The sequence below is a fragment of the Rhineura floridana genome, chromosome 10 (assembly GCF_030035675.1).
Source record: "Rhineura floridana isolate rRhiFlo1 chromosome 10, rRhiFlo1.hap2, whole genome shotgun sequence".
Classification (NCBI taxonomy): domain Eukaryota; kingdom Metazoa; phylum Chordata; class Lepidosauria; order Squamata; family Rhineuridae; genus Rhineura; species Rhineura floridana.
Window position 1 is genome coordinate 32,671,145 of NC_084489.1, and position 17,410 is coordinate 32,688,554.

The 17,410-nt window shown below is 42.2% G+C and overlaps 1 long non-coding RNA gene across 1 annotated transcript; it reads right to left on the reverse strand.

The window, feature by feature from the left end:
• Positions 1–4,956: 4,956 nt before the first annotated feature.
• On the reverse strand, positions 4,957–12,744 carry LOC133365386 (uncharacterized). The gene is made up of 3 exons (XR_009758197.1): positions 12,642–12,744; positions 9,676–9,736; positions 4,957–5,157 (listed from the first exon to the last, which is right to left on the reverse strand). It is a non-coding gene; the product is annotated as an uncharacterized LOC133365386 (long non-coding RNA).
• Positions 12,745–17,410: the final 4,666 nt, after the last annotated feature.

The window sequence follows — 17,410 nt, forward strand, 5'->3', positions numbered from 1 at the left end:
TTCCCCACAGCATGCAGATGAAGAAAATCAGACTTACCAATGGGAGAGAGAAATAAATGTGACTTTTATGGGCAAGAGACATTTCTTACATTTGTAGATAAATATTTGCTTCTGTACCCCTAGTATTCTGTGCACAATTAAACATGCACATTTTAGGCTGGAAAGTAATAAAGGTGAGCGTTGTGTTTTTAAGATAATCAAAAGCAGAATTCACTGTGTTTTCCACCCACAGGGTGTCTCTCTTTTACACAAACAGTATCTTCTGTTACAGCTCTGTGCGTTTAAGGAAAAAGCTCCCTCCACTTCCTTCCTCTTTCTCTGCTGCACCTATATTTTATTAGCCTATGTAATGGCCACTTCTGTGCTTGTGGCAACACTGAGCTTATAATGGAGTGGCTTCTCTAGGAAACATCTTGGCTGTGCACTTCCTTAGATATTTCTACTGCTCTTGCACTGATTAAAATTGTCTCTGAGAGAAGCACCTGAGTATATGTCTGAGAGAGTAAGACTGCACCAATGTGTAAAAGAGCACAAAAGATTGTCCCCATTGTTACAGTGATTCCTTAGCAGGAATTTTAAAGTTCTCAGAATATTCTGTCATCCTGAATTGTGCTTGTGGATGGTGAATCAATCCAGCACAGTAGGAATCCCAAGCTGATATGCCAAGTTCAGCATATTAATTCTTCCAGAAAGATGCTTGTACTAATATAGAAAGGGTTATATACACTGCAAGGAGCAGGAAGGTGACCCTATTCTGAACTGGGGCACTGCTATTAACTTGAGGTGCTATTTATTTCTACACTTAACTGACTTGGCCATTAAATCTGATCTGTTTCTCCTGCTATTGACCTTTTATAGTATATAAAATGCATCAATACTTTTCCGTTTCCTGATATTTAATCAAACATATTGACAATAGTGATATAACAAGCTCATCCAGCCACAGGAGTAACAGAATTATAAATGTGTAGAATGAATTAAATTGTAATAAAATGATATCATTTGTTTCCTGGGTTATTTTTCACCACTGTACTTTTTTGCCTTCTCCAAGGATGAATGGCCACATATTCATAATCACAATTCAGAGTAGCTAATGCAATAAAACTGGGTTTCTAAATGCTTGTGGCAGCTACTGCTTCACTAGATTTGTGTGATTTCAGTAATCTTTAGGGAAAAAAGCAAATGTGATATGGCATACTTTATCACTAAGCAAACATATTTGTTCATTCTGCTGGGAATCATCCTACCAGAAATAAAAAAAAATGGGGGGGGGAGATTCTTCCCTATACTGACCATTGATATTTTAGAAATGATACCAAGACTCAAACATCTGGGAGCAAGGGCGGGATATAAATTTAATTAATAAATAAACCACTGCTCATTCTTTTGCATGTAATTGCTTCTAAATATATATGGACAAATGAAATACAAACATTTTGTTCCATAATTGCATATGTGCACTGCAAATATTGTGAAAGTTTTGAAATCTGGCAAAGTACCTGGAGGCTAGCAGTTTATGCACATCTTGCCTGGTTCCTTGTGAATTCAGGGGCTCTGATGCACACAAAGATCTGGTATACACAAATAATTCTTTTACATGAAAATTGCCTCATTGTTTTACTGTGTGTCTCCATGGGCTCTAAGTACATTTTTTCTTTCTTATAGTAAATATCTGTAACCAGTGTTTAGGGTAGTATTTCACAGACTCTGAATATATGAAGCATACTTTTTCTGGATTAAAATTGGTGATATACAGGACTCAAACATACTAAAAGAATGGGGTTAGGGAATTTGATCTATAATAAACATTTATTATTTATTTACAATAGTTATATCAAATGTCTAATAATATTGATCTAAACCTACATCCTTCATTATATATCAAATTTGAGAGATGTTGTATTCAGGCTGGGTTGGATCCCAGTCCTTGAGATAGCCTGGGTGGTGTAAGATTGCACAACAGGTTCCACTTTAGGCTCAGATCCAAAACACAATAGCACCAAGCAGTATCCAGGAGAATCCAAAAGCAAAGGCAAGGTACAGCTGAGGTCAAGCACAAGACAGCAAACATAAACTAGAGGCAGACTCATGAATCAAATGTCCATAAGTCAGCAGCTATGAGGAACAGTCAGAACTCCGGTAAGTCCGGTTGCAGGCACAAGGAACCAAAAGGCATATGTTGTTCCAGCAACTAGCAAACATCAACTGAAGGTTTATATAGGCCGGCCTCCTATAACTTGCTCAATTCTGTTCTTCAGGATCTTTTTACTATTTAGCAGTGCAGTTTTTCCCAAGAAACCCTTCACTCTTCAGTAGTGTGGTGACACTGGGCTTTTAGACATGCACTCTATCAACCAGCTGCCTGAGCCTGATCTTCTGGCATCAAAGCTCTTGATGGTTGGGAGGTGGTTCAGCATCTCCCTCAAACTCAAACAGTGTCACAGATGAGTCAGGGACACCCCACCCCAAGTGTCCTTCCTGGGTGCTCCATAGAAGCACACCTGGGGAGATCTGTCTCTGGACATCAGGTTCATTTGGATCTAAGCTGAAGTTTGTGAGCTCTATCTACTCTGTGGGTCTCCTGGCTTTGATATATCATTGGAGGATAAGTCACTCAATATGGACATATGAAAGGACCTTCCCCTCATGTCAACATTTTCCCTGATTCCAAGGAATAGCAAAATCTCTTCCAAGATCTCCCACTTTGACCATTTTATCTTGCCAGTTTTCACATCTTTGTCAAATCCAGCTACAATGTTGGGTTGATCCTATTGAAAGTTCTTTGTCTTAAGAAGCCTGTGCAAGGTTCACATTCCCAATAGAGGATTCTGTTCCCAAACACCATTTTGTGAGATTTCTGAGAAGCACTCCTTCTCCGGAGAAGTGTCATGTTAGAACTTTGCATAACTGCTAATGCTGTAGCAAGCAAGCAGATAGTTGTCAGAACCCATTCCCAAGCTGTTTGCCTGAAAGCTATCTTGTATGCTCACCAGCAGCAGATGAGACAGATTCAGTATTCCCAAAATGCTTGTGAGTCAAGCCCTACAAAATATGAAATCATTCATAGTAATGTTTCACTGTGCTCTCTGCTTTGGCTGGCTTATGGCATGTGTGGACCAACCAACTCCTTGTGGACCAGACAATCTTTCCTGAGAATGCCCTATCACGTCCTGATAAGTTTCTGTCAAGGTTTGTATAGCTTTGCCTGAGTACTTGAAATTCAAACTCCCTGAATAATCATTTTCTAGTACTGTGGAAGTTACATACACCATTCATCCAAAGAATATATCTAGCATGTTACAGAACAATGAAAGCACAATATAGAACAGTATTATTAGCTATTGCACCCAGGTCAGATTTATGGGTCATCAAATTTCCCAATTGAGCTTGTGCCGTAAAAAGAGCCTGCTGAATCAGACCAATGGCCCGTCTAGCTCAGCATACTGTTCACACAGTGGCCAACCAGATGCTCAAGGGAAGCCTACAATGAGCACCTGAGTGCAATAACAATCTCCCCTCTAGCGGTTTCCAACAACTGGTATTCAGAAGCACACTGCCTGCCGACTGTGGAGGTATAATATAGCCATTCACAGTTTAGATTGGGAATGTGAGCTACAACAGATACCATTTCAAAATAAGTTCTTTTCAGAAACCTTCTAGGCATATCACTACTCATGTGAAAGCCACTCTTCCAGAGTAGATCCCACATGATGCAATCATATGCGCTGGGACTAATCACTAAGCTTCTAACAGCATAATGCTAATTCCAGGGATGGAGAACCTCAGGCCTGGGGACCAAATGCAGCCCTCCAGGCCTCTCAATGTCACCCTTGGACTGTCCCATTGCCACAACCCCTCTCCAGCCACATCCTTTTCTTCTAGGTCACTTCTCTCATGGCCTTTCTCCACACATCCTCCATGTTTTTTGGCTGGATGGAATGTGTCCTTAAACTCTGAGAATGCCTCTTATTTGCCTGAATGGCTGATTGAGAGGGATGTGTGAGTGTGGGTAGGAACTAGCCTGCTGTCCAAAGGTGACATTTAGATGGAATCATTGCTCCACCCATGTTTGCCTCTGGATCCACCTACTATTGGCATGGTAGCTCATGGAAGGTTGCCTGAAAGGAATGCGGCCCTGGACTGACAAAGGTTCCCCACCCTTGGGGAAGTCCCATGCAGTCAATCTTGCCCACATGACTGTCCCATTCAGATGCAGCCACTCATGCAAGAGATGCTGTTATATACCTAGAGGGAGGCACATCTATAGGACCTTGTTTGCCATCTTGAAAGCAGAAGGAGTATACTTCACCTTCTTAATAAAACCAACCACACTGTTTCCTTCCTTTAAAACGGTGTGTTTATTAAACGTGGGTCTGTATGAAGGGCTTTTGCTCTTATTTGGTAATTCACTTTTGCTTTATTGTTCTGAGTCTTGGATTTTTCTGCTAAGCAATCCCCCTGCAGCTCACAAAATCATAAGTCTTATGGAAGATGTTTTATAGTGGTTATATGCTCCTTGGGTTTTAAAGTCACATTTGGTATAATTTGATAAAAAACAACAACCCTTTTTTCCCCTATCAGTCCAATTTCTCTTTAGTAGCTTTTCACCATCACGGCTGCCTTCCTCCTGAAGGCTTTTAAGTCTCTCAGGAGACAGCCTTTTAATTATGTCATTACTTGTTTCAGCTCCTTTTTATTGTTTGTTTAAATGTTACTGTTTGTGTTTTGAATTGTTCAGACCCGGAGAATCCACAGCAGAGCCTTTGGTGTGCCTCTGAACGAATTTCACCCACTGTTGCCCTCTGGACTTTTGATGAGAACAAGATGTTGCCATTGATAAGGATTTTGATGATTAAAAAAAAAATCAACAAAGAACACACTAATGAGTGGTTTTTTTGAAAAACAGAAATATAATCACTAAGAGATATGGATCTTTTTTCTTTTTTATTTCCCATTTTCAATTCAAAGTATGACTTAGAAAAACAGATTTTAATTTATTTAATGCACACTGAGAAGACTGGTCATACATATGGCAGTGAAGCCCAGAAAAGAAAATGTTGCTCATTTTTATTGCTTTTCTCTGCAGCTATCATACAGCCATAACTGCATGCTTAAGTCAAATGCTGCTATTTTAGTCCCAGAACAATTTTCTTCCTCCTGCAAAGAAACACATTTTGCTATTCAGTTAAAAGAAAATTGATACTTTCAGCCACTCTTGTAGTGTGAAGCCTCTTGCTTTCTATGCCACTTGGTGATGTGCCTCTTAGATCTTAAAGAATTCTAAAAGAACTGATTTTCTGAGACTTTGCTGCAGAATTTCTCCCCACTTTTGCTTTTGTATTGCTTTCAGTTCAGTGCCAACTCAAGATATTTTGCAGCCTGAAGTGGAGCCCATTCCCTCCCTGCAACCAGGGCCAGCATGTTACAAAGGCTTGTGGCTTTGTTTGGACACCCGTTTCTGTCTTCTTCTATGCCCCTTTGCATGGTGCCACTTGAAGGAGGTTGTTTCACGTTACTACAGCCTTTCCTGTAATGGTATCCTCCTGTCAGCATCCAGATAGCATGGCCAATAGTCAAGGATGATGGGAGTTTTAGTCCAAAATATTTGGAACGCACCAGGCTGGGGAAGGCTGTGCTACTTCATAACACAGGTGGCCCTATTTTCTGTTATTATTTTGGGTTGGAATTGCTATGCAACCAAGGAAAAAATGTTTGCACTGGTACAAAGACCAATGAGAAGAGACTTAAAAGGTAGTCTTTAAGAGGAAATGGGGAGCCTCTGGCCCTTCAGATGTTGCTGAACTACAACTCCCATCAGGCAAAGCAAGCATGGCCAATGGCCAGGGATGATGGGAGTTATAGTTCAGCAACATTTGCTACCGGGCCAAGTTTTGGTGTACAAAGCCCTTATACAGCTCGGGACCAGGATACCTGAAAGACCATCTTACCCCTCATATACCCAGTCAATCACTGCGCTCTGCAGGTGAGGGCCTCCTGCAGATACCATCTTATCAGGAGGTTCGTTCTGTACAATATAGGAAACGGTCCTTTAGTGTGGCAGCTCCTACTCCGTGGAATTCCCTCCCTTTGAATATTAGGCAGGTCCCATCTCTGCTATCTTTTTGGCACCTTTTGAAGACTTTCCTCTTCCAACAAGCCTTTTAAGTTGAGACCTATCCCAGTCTGCATCTGTGTTAGAATTGCTTTTAATATGTCTTTTAATATCTTTACCGCTTTTTTAAAAATATGTTTTTAAAGTTTTTTTGAATGTTTTTAATGTTGTTTTGCTTTAATATATTTTAAGGTATTTTTATGATGTTTTAAAGTATTTTTAGTGTTTCTGTTTGCCACCCTGGGCTCCTGCTGAAAGGAAGGGTGAGGTATAATTAAAATAACAAATAAATAAACATCTGGAGGGCCAAAGTTTCCCCACACCTATTGGCCTACTGCATTTCAACTCATGCAATTCTTCTGTAGGAATAACTGGTTTGATCAATTCATGATTCACTAAAGTACCCCCTTATACTTGACCCACTGTAAAAGCTGAAGAAGAGAGCCTTGCCATGAAATATGCTGGACCACGTAAATTACTCTCAGTGCACCACTGAGGTCTCCTCACCCTTTTTTCTGCAGTCCTACATAGCTATGACTCAAGTCAGAGAGAAGCCTGTATCCAGCTAGACATATTTTGAAAGGTTTTAGTACAGATTATCATTCAGCTGAATAGGCAATCCATGGTTTCAAACTAAGTGGCTTGTACATGTTTCTGGGAGATCAGCTGCAGTAAAAAAAATAATCCAAAGTACCCCTGGTTGTGTGAAAAATGACGGCCCTCAGCTTCACCCTCCATATTGTGGCTGTGTGGGATTGTGACCCTGGCATTTGACCATGAATCATTTTCATTAAAGCTGGAAGGGAGGTGGGGAGAGATGTCAAAAACATCATGTCTTGAAAGAAAAAAAGATCAATATTCGTGTTTAATTGCATGGAAGAAGCAGTTTATTCCACTGAAATGAAAGAGGCAGCCTTTATGAGCTCTGTGTGTATGAGAAATTCTGTATCAGGGTGTTTATTTATTTCCTATAATTTAGCTGCAGTCTGCCTAGGTATTTCAGGCTAAAACAAACAACCATATGGGGAGATGCAATGTTTACTGTCCCAGCTTTGACTTTAACACTCAGTGAGGACTTGTGGGTTTTACTATTCCTCCATTCCACCTCACACCTACGGCGTGGTGTATGAGGCCATGTCCAGGCACAGTGGTGCCTGCTTGGTCGTCAAGCATATCCACTGTGATGCACCCAAGAACATGGAGCTGGCACTGGCCGAGTTCTGGGTCTTGACCAGCCTGTGCTGCTGCCACCCCAACGTGGTGTGCTTCGAGGACTGCATCCTCCAGCGTGACGGCCTCGGGCAGCGCATGAGCCATGGCAACAAGCAGAGTGCCCTCTACCTCCACCTCGTCAAGACCTCCCTCAAAGGGCCGACCAGGGTCTGCATCTGCCCGGTCTGTTCGCTCCACCTGCAGACGTTGCCGGGGAGTCGTTTGGCCAGCCTGAGGGGAATTTACGGTGGCACCCACCACCCCAGAAGAGCTGCAGGACTGCGAGGCCTGGGAGCTGCCACTGAGGCGTCGGAGGGCCCACGGGCCAGACCACTTGGTCGACCTGCCAGTTGCCGCCGCCCTGCTTCCACTCTACCAGCGTTATCGTCATCATGGGCCAGGGCATGCAGACGGAGACCCTCAAGCTTTAAGCTGTACTACTATTGGCCTGAGTCGCAGGCCATTGCCGTTTTGAACTGGTGTACCGCCTTGAAATAGTTGTAAGTTCAGGTGAGACAGAATGCCTTCCTGGATATTTTTTCTTAATATAATGTTATTTGCTATTTAATTTAATTTTTTGTACAATGTATTGCTTTGTTGATGTATTTTTATATTTGTGTTTACTTTTTCTGTAAGCCGCCTTGAGGGCCTTTTGGCTGAAAGGCGGGGTATAAATAAACATTAACTTAACATAACGTAACATAACACTATGTGGTGGCTTAGAAACTTTTATTTATATCTCAGTATAAGACCCCACCTTTATATTGTCAGTAGGGATGGAGGAACAACTAAATTCAGTCTTCATTTAAAAGCAGAGCTTGGAAGTAACTAGTCACAAGTAACGAATTACTTGTAATTCATTACTTTTTTGAGTAACGAGTGGGTAATTCCTTTACATTTTGATTGTAATAGAACTAGGAGTAATTTTACTACTTTTGTGGAGTAATTGTAATGTTTCCAGAATTACTTTTGGGCATTACTTGGGGGGTGTCTTCTGCTCCTCTGATTTGTGGATGAAAATCATGTGCCTCAAACTGGGCTTCTGTGCAGTGTTGCTCTTTCCTCATGCTCTGTGAATGGGTAGGAGGCGACGAGGGAGGAGGCGGAGAGTGAGATGGGGTGGAGTGGAGAAAAAAATTATTTAAAAAAAGGATAGTGGTGGTGAAGAATGGAGTGGAGGGGGAAAGGATCCAGAGGTCAAGAACATGGATAAAGGAGGAGAAGGAGGCAGCAGCAGAATGGAGATAAAGAACTGTGGAGGTGAAAGATGACAACATGTGTGTGTGTGTGTGTGTGAGAGAGAGAGAATACTGTGTTTGCATTTGGCACATGAAGTGGCCCCCACCCTTTCTGGCTACTGTGTTGCATTTGCAATATTTTAACTTTTTCATCTCAGGGGAAAATGTTTGCTTAAGTGAGTGTCCCTTACTTGGTGGCAGGGCAGGGTCTGGGAGGTGGTTAAGTGAGAGAGATTGTGCTGGCTGGCTGAGTGGGGGGGTTGCACTTGGTTTGACGTGCAAGGATCTGAGCTGTGGCCTCTGCCTCCCTCCCCACCACCCTTACCAGTGGAGAGACCACCATTGCTATCTTATGAATAAAAATAATTATTCTACTATCTCTGTATGTGTTTGTTTATTTTTAATGTTGTTTTAGCCTACTTAGATGTGCAGCAGCCAAGGCCAGCACCTTGTAGGCTTTTTTGTAAAGTAACGGAAATGTAATTGTAGTGATTACTTTGGAGGAAAAGTAAAGCAATCAGTTACTTTCAGAGCAATTGTAATTGTAATGGTAATTACTACTTTTTTGGGCCATGTAACTGTAACTGTAATTTATTACTTTTAAAAAGTAATCTTCCAAGCTTTGTTTAAAAGTGAATCTATTAAATTTGCACTTTCCAAACAATATGAGAACCAAAACACACCCTTCCTTTAAATTTGACTTATCTGAATTTTACAATGCAGTTCTCCAACCAACCAATGTTTTAAGAAATGCTATATTAGGGGAAAGTGTGCATAAAAATGAATATATTAGGGGAAATTGCTTGCAAAAATGTGTAAATTAGTGAAAACTGAAAACAAAAATATGTTTATTAGAAGTTTGCACTGCAATGCTGACTTATTTTAATAATTTTAAAAAAAACATTCACACATTGCTGCAGAAATTGTAGAAACCTGAACTTAAGACTGGAAAAATGAAAAACAGAGAAAACCAAAATTGGCCGAGCCTTCCATCTCTAATGAGCAATGTAGGATCCCTACCACATACACTTTAGATATTAAAGAAACCTGCTTTTGTTATCTTGTTTAATTTTTTACAGCCACAATTTAGTTCCAAATAATTCCTTTACTCACCTTTTGCCACATACACACATTCAGTAGCTGGGATAGGGCATGGGATGAACAGATCAGGAGACTTGCATTTAAAAGTCAAACAAATATATATTAATTTATTAAAACAATCATAATATAAGAAAATTATTTGCAGGTTAAAGATGAACTAATGTTTTGCTTGGTATTTGCTTTAATATGTTACAGTTACTTTAAAGAGATGTTTGTTTATTTGTTCTAATTCTCTTCCCTAATCAGCCAGTTTTGCTTATGTTCTCGTCCCCTAGTTTTACTCCCAGGCTATAGAGGATTTCAACTAAAGTCTTTCCTCTCCTCCGGGTTCTTTTTACTACACTTAGACCACATCCACATCAGACATTTATTCCACTTTACATTCATGGCTTTCCCCAAAAAACCCTGGGAAGTGTAGTTTGTAAAGGGTGCTAAGAGTTGTTAGGAAACCCCTATTCCTCTCGCAGGGCTGCAGTTCCCAGAATTCTCTGGGAAGAGTTAAACAATTCTAACCATGGGAGCTCTGTTAGGGGGATGGGAGTCTGCTAATAACACTAAGCATCCTTCACTAACTACACTTCCCAGGATTCTTTGGGGGAAGCCATGACTGTTTAAAGTGGAATAAATGCCTGGTATTGATGTGGCCTTAATGTACACTACAGGCTTCCTGGTCAGGGCCCCACTTCTTTTTGAAGTCAACCTCCACCAATTGACAATCTATCTTCAGCTCCTGTGGAGGATGCTGCTGGAATGTCTCTCTCTCCAGACTTTCTCAGCTTCAGCCTTCAGTCATTTCAGCTCTGGTTCTTGGCTTCTTCTTGAACCCAAGGATGCCACCACAAAGATCTTCCAGCACTCAGTCCCATTCTGCCTTTTAGCGGCTTCCTTGGGCAGCTGTAGATGTCACTATAATCTCCAGGCTCTCTTTCAGTCTCTTCTCCTCAGAGTCTCTTCCAAAAATGTCCTTTATTCTCTTCAGCCAGAAGCCTCTAACCAATCACAAGGCTTTTTCTGAAAACTGTACATCTTCTTGAACTGTAGCTAAGGACAACTGAGTTCAAATGGAATGACCACTAAAAGACATATCACAGTGTGGCCTTCTGGATTCTACTGACCCCTATAAAAGCTGAGTTCTACTACCAACTGTCATAACAGAAAACTTCTCAAGAGGCATGGGCAACTTCCATATTGCTGCTATTTGCAGATAGGATTCAATCTAGCAAATCTGGTTGAGCAGTTAGAGTGGATTTGGTGCCCTTGCTCAACAAACTCACTGCCTCTTTTCTGAAGGAAAGTGTTGGAGGAAAGCTCTGAAAAGTTTGGGATAACAATTGCTCAACACAATGCCATATAATCTCTCTACAAACAAATTAGAATGAATGTTCAATAATCAGGGGACACTGTATAATCTCTCTGTAAACTTTGTGCAAACAAATCAGGATGCTCAGTAAACAGGTCATCAGGAAGCAACCTACTTACTTAAGCAATGACTCTAGACGTTGGAAAAAACAAACTTGGCCTGCTAAAGATGCATGTTTTCAGCCTGCTATGCTTAATCACCACTCCACTTTAGGAAAGGTCAGCATGGTCAATTAAAAACATAGAGCACACCTGGAATTTTGGTAGAATATATTTCACCTCCCACTGTTTTATCTTGTGCAAACTGAGATACTCCTCATGTCCATTAGAAACTATTCTGCAGAATAGTCAGTGCCATTATTCCAAAATTGTTTTTGGAATTTTTTTAGTGTTGCAAAGTGTTTCTGTTCTTCACGTATTCACAGAAACAGAAGCAAAAGAAAATGATTTCCTATAGGAAACCTCTAAAATTGCAAAGTAAATCAAACATATTTCAAGTGACTATCTGAACTATATTATCAACTGTTTTAATATTGTTGCTTCCTCCCTGCTAAAACAATATCAGCACAGCAGATGTCTTGCTTTTGTTCTTTGGGCTGATTGCAGGTGTTGCCACCACCCACCATATGCTCAGAGGCACATGTTACCAAATTCTTAAAAGCTACACAGGAAGAGAATTGGACTGTGAAAGACCAACCTAAATTGTGTTTGCATTTTGACAAATCCTAACTCCACTTACCTGTGAGTAAGCCCCATTGAACTAAGTGAGACTTACTTCTGAGTAGACATTTTTAGAATTACAGTGCGAGCCCTCAGAATCTCTCCCCCTTCTCTTTCTTCACTAGCTTTCTGATTGCTCCTTCCTTCTGCCCTTCTCTCAAAATAGCAGTTTCCACTTATCTGAGCAGGGGCGTCACTACCGGGGTGCGGAGGGTGCGGTCCGCACCCGGGTGTCAACATGAGGGGGGTGACACCTAGAGCCGCCTCGCCCTGCGCCGTTGCCCGGCAAGGCTGCTCCAACTCCTCTGAGGCGGGCGAGACCGGGAGCAGCATCGGCAGGGTGAGGGAGGTGCGCCGGCGTTCCCAGGCCTTCTCCGGCTGGGTGCCCCTCTGGCACACGCCCTCCCAGGGGCATGGACAGGGTGGCTGGCCTTGAGTGCGCGTGCACGCTTGTGCGCAAGCCCAGCCACCTTGTTCATGCCCCTGGGAGGGCGCACACCGGAGGTCCACACACCCCCGCACTCCTGCTAGTGACGCCGCTGTGTCTGAGCCCACAAGAGGCTTAAACTCCATTTAAGTTTGTAAAACAATTTTATTTTTTAAACCCAGCTCTAGCTTCCTGACAAGTCTCTCACATTTTTAGTCACTCCATTTACCTGGGAGTAAGCCCCACTGAAGTCAGTGGGATTTACTTCTGAGTAGACATTTTTTAAATTCAAATGTGAATCCTGCAAAGCTCTCTCCTCTCCATTTTTTCCCTCTGTCCTTTCTTCAAACTCACTCATTGCCAGCACACAGAAGCACTGCACTCAATGGGACTTACTTCTGAGTAGACCTTTTAAAAATTGCAGTGAGTCCTTCAAATCTCTCCCCCCCCCATTTTTTGCCTCTTTCCTTACCTCAGGCTCGTTGCTTCAGGCTGGTCTCTCTTCCCTTCCCTTCCCTCCATTTTAGCTTTATTCTTCTTTCCTGCTCCGTGGCTCCAGCAACTGACGTTTCCTTGAGCCCATTTCTGATTGGCGGCTGCTGCTGCTGCTGCTAGAACGAAGGCTCAGGCTGTCCCCGGGGAAGAAAAACAAATTGCTCATGATCAGCTCCACGGGGACAGCATGCAGGGAGAATCACCACGTGAGCAGAAGACGTCTTTTTTCAGCGTACCTGTACACGTGGTGATTTTTGAAATCACCACGTGTAGTCTCTTTCTCAAGAGCAGCTGTACCCAGGTACAGGGGGCTTCTACCTGGGTACAGAGTAACGTGTGAATACCCCTGTTGTGTTCAACAAATGTTACGAGGAAGAGACAAGGAGCAGCAACAGATCAGCGTATTGCATAATGTCCAGTTTGAGCAGGAGTGGGAACCTCTCTCTCTAGGCTTTGGGTCTCTAGGGCAAGGCTACATCCCTCTTCCTATGCTACCCTCCTCACCAGCCCTTCTTAAGTGATTTTGTGCCCAGACCCCCCAAATGATGAGGCAAACACAAAATATGGGATGAAAAGGGCAACATTTTATTAAACCAAATTGAACCAATTATCCTCCTAATCAAATGAGCCAATTAAGCTGAATGGTCAGTTAGGCCAATTATCAAATTAAGATCTGCAGAGGGAAATATTAAAGATCCATGGGGGCTCCTAAAATCTGAGTGCTATAAAGCTTAAACCCAATCCTCAGATTTTTGGGCAAGGAAACTTGGCTCTAGACCCAAGAGTAGTTTTACTACATACTCCTAGTCCCATCCTTGCAGGCACATTAACTGTGCCTAGGGAATTCTGTCCAGGTCACCTTTAGCTCCAGACCTGAGGCATTAAGCCTGTGATCTGGGCAGTCCTCAAGGAGGACTCCTGTCCCCACCATCTGGCCTTGAGGCTTTGATAGACAGGTCTGAGGAAACCCCTTTCACCTTCTAGAAGGTGCCTCAAGGTTTTCACCAATTTTTTCACTTACCCCATTTTTCCTAACCCCACACTGACCCTGCCACAAAGGACACCTTGCCCTTGTTCTCCCCCCCTCTCCCCCCACCACTGCCAAATGTGGTACCTGATACCCCACCGCAGATCCTCGCTGAAGATGACCTACCCCTCATCAGAGAGATGTACTCCATTATCTCTATACAGGTGCAACAAGGTGTGTTTGATGTCTTGGTGAGAGATGAATCAACCCCACCAGCCAACAAAGCCTATCTCAAGGAACCATTCAGCTTCCTCCAGGCTTTATACATCTGCTTGTGGGCACAACATTTCCACATGCTGCACTGAAGCATATATGACCAGATGATTCTGATTCCCAGGAAGGCAGATTGAATGAAAGAAAACTCCCACTCAGCCTGGAGGGGAATAGACAAGCTCTTTCTCATCCCCTGGTCATTCTCTCCAAGGGAACCAATAAGACTTGAGGCAGGGAGTTACCATGCAGCCACTGAAGCAGGACCAGGAGAAGCTGGCTCCAAACCATACCACACCTGCCAGCCCTCTCGATGCAAACAATCAAATTAAGGCCAAGCTGCGAACCAATGCCAGACTCCCTGGCCCTGCACAGGGCCCAGAAAATGATACTGTGACCACAAATCAGGACTCGCTTAGGTTCACCACTCCAGCCAAAATCTGCAAAGACAAAATAGAAAGTTGACAAGTGACCCAAAGCCTGAAGATTCCAGTACAGACAAAAACAAGCTACTTGAAGGGTCAAATATATTTCTTAAAGGCCCCATACTTCCATGTCCCAATGGCCTGGATATGCCTATCTCCCAGGCCTAGAGATGCAGCAGTAGAGGCCGCACCTATACAAAATGAGTATGCTGAAACTTCCAGCTGGAGCACCAGCCCTCTCCAAGGCCCTTTTAACCACATCCCAAAATTGGAATCGAGTCAGTGGTGACTGATCCTCATTCTGCAATAAAACTCCAGGGTTTTGCCTACAAAGGTGAATGTATGCAGCCAAATTCTGAATAGGGCAATGGTCAGCAACCCCACAAGACACCAATTCAACCACAAAGCCTCTTCCCCTCTGGTCAGTCTTTGATCTGCGCAGTTCGATAGACAGACCATTGGCAGAATAAACAACATCAGAAAAACTCAAGGCCCTAGCTGACCAATCAAACTTAGAAGTAGCCACCAACTCGCTAACCCTAAAGGCGCCATAAAATGTCAAGAGCATGGCAGCTCTGAACAGACAACGCTCAAAATCAGAGTGACAAAAACATTAAGGGCTTGAATAGCAGCCAAAACCAAAGTTGGGAAAATAGAGCTACAAACATCAGGCTGCTGAGGTGCCTCCCTAGCCCATCCCTCCAAAGTCTTCCTCATGCTAAAATCAACTGTAAGGTTAGGGAAACCCCAGGCCTTGGAATAAAAAGCCAGACTGGCCAACTTCCCTGCTGTCAAACTTTTAACTAAACCCTTGGACCTAAGGAAAACCGTGAAACATACTCTATCAAACTTTCAAAAGCAGGGAAATTGGGCAGCTATAGTGAATGCACCAGGGGAGCAGGAGACCTGACCTCCTCTCTGAGATATTGTACTGCCCTACAAATTTGTCAAAATGCAGACACAATTTGGGTTGGTCTTTCACAGTGCAATCGACTTCCTGTGTAGCTTGGAAGCGTTTGGTAACATGTGCCTCTGAGCATATGCTTCTCCTGTGTTACTGCTGTTTCTGCAGAGAATCCAACATAGAAAATTATATTTCTCTCATTATTCATCCCAGAAATCTGTGTCAAAGCCTTTTTATTGGTCAATGTCATATGATGATGAAGACAGCCTTTTGTGTTTCAATGGAGGTTATGTTCTATTTCTATTTGGGGTGCATTAACAGTTGAATCTGAAACTGCAGTTTGATGTAAAATCAGACTGACTACAATATGTTGCTACTTAAGCAATTACTCTAGCTGTTTGGGGGGGAAAACCCTTGGCCTGTCCAAGGTGCATATGTTCAGTCTGCTATGCTTAAACCACCCCAGGGGAAGGGCTGACTGTTCAACCACTCTGGCCACTGAAACTTTGTCAAGGGAACAGGAGTCTCCTAACAACTCTTAGCACCCTTCGCAAACTGCACTTACAAGAATTATTGTGGAGAAGCCACAGTTGTTTAAAGTGGAATAAATGTCTGGCATGGGTGTGGCCCCCTGATTAGCCAAACCAAACAGCTATGAGTGTGGCTATTAGAACACTGACAGTTCTTACTGAGCATGTCTGTGCTATCATAGAGTCCAATGTTAAATTTCTTTAATTAAAAATCAGCCATGCATTTTTTTTAACTTTTAAAATACAGGAGATGAATGTCACAGTATGGGGCAGGGGCAGTAATAGAATTACAGGTACTCTGTGAACATGGCTGATTTTTAACTAATTTCAACACATTATGAGAACTCTGACAGAAAAAAAGTCCAACAGGAGTCTGGGTTTTCTCTCTCTTTTTAGACTTTGAACTCTCTATTCTCTCTGTTTTGTGTATCGCCATGACAATTTAGAGGGTTGTTTCTGAGTTCAGGACTCTAAGTTTTGTAAGGTTTTGTTTTTTTAATATACCTTATTGCATAGTCAATAGACCGTAGCAGAGGTTTTGTTTTGAAATGAGCTTATGGGAAACATCAGAATGGCAAGGAGGGTATTTTCAATTTAACATTGCAGAATGCGAAAAATCCATGCTGACTATAGTATACAGCCACTCTCGTGGCTATATAACTAATATGTCTTTCTTTCCTTCCTTCCTTTTTTGCAGTGGACAAATGCAAAAAGGAGTCTGTGTTTACATATGACTCACATTCTGTAATTCTTTTTTAATAGTTGTATTCAAACTGGCAGATTTAAGAACCACATTATAGATCAGGCCAGGGGTCCACCATGCTGTTCTCAGAGCCACCTATCAGATGCCTATGGGAAGGCCTTGTAATTTTTCTTTCACTACCATTAATTATTTAGTTGTTTTCAGAGGAAGGGAATTTGGTCTTGTTCCATAGACTCATCTATATCCAAAGCTTGCTGTTCTCTTGGTTTTATTAATCACCATGCTTGTTTTTAATTCATGGTCCTGGTTAATATGTTGCCACAATGGTTTGGAGTAATGAAAAAATAATGCAAGCTGTAGTTTTCAAACCATTAATCCCTGGAAGGCACCCTTTTGCAGTTTGGCTCCTTCCCCCTTTTAATGGAAGAAATCTCAAGAACAATGGATTGGGCTTTGGAACTGACATGTCAGAGCACACAGTATATCCTTTGTGGATGTGCTAATGGAATAGCTTTGCATGAAAGATTTTCCAATGTATGAACTGAGGATTCATTATGAATTTAAGATGGCAACCCAAATCCAGCTCTAGTTGAGTTCAACACGTAACGGCCCTGGATAAGGATGCACATTATCAAAAGAAGCATCCAGCCATATCAAATGGGGCCAAATTAGCATTATGATGCAGAAACAAATGTGCATTCCAGATTGTGTATGTCAGTTTATATATATATATATATATATATATATATATATATATATATATATATATATATATATATATATATATATATATAAGACAGTTTTGAAAGCAACTCCCATCAGCCCAATCCAGTGTCCATGCTGGCTGGGGCTGATGGGAGTTGTAGTTTTAAAAAGTAACTTTTCCAAGCTCTGGGCCACTGTCAAGCAGTTGGTCATACAGCATACAGGGCTATTATTAAAGAAAT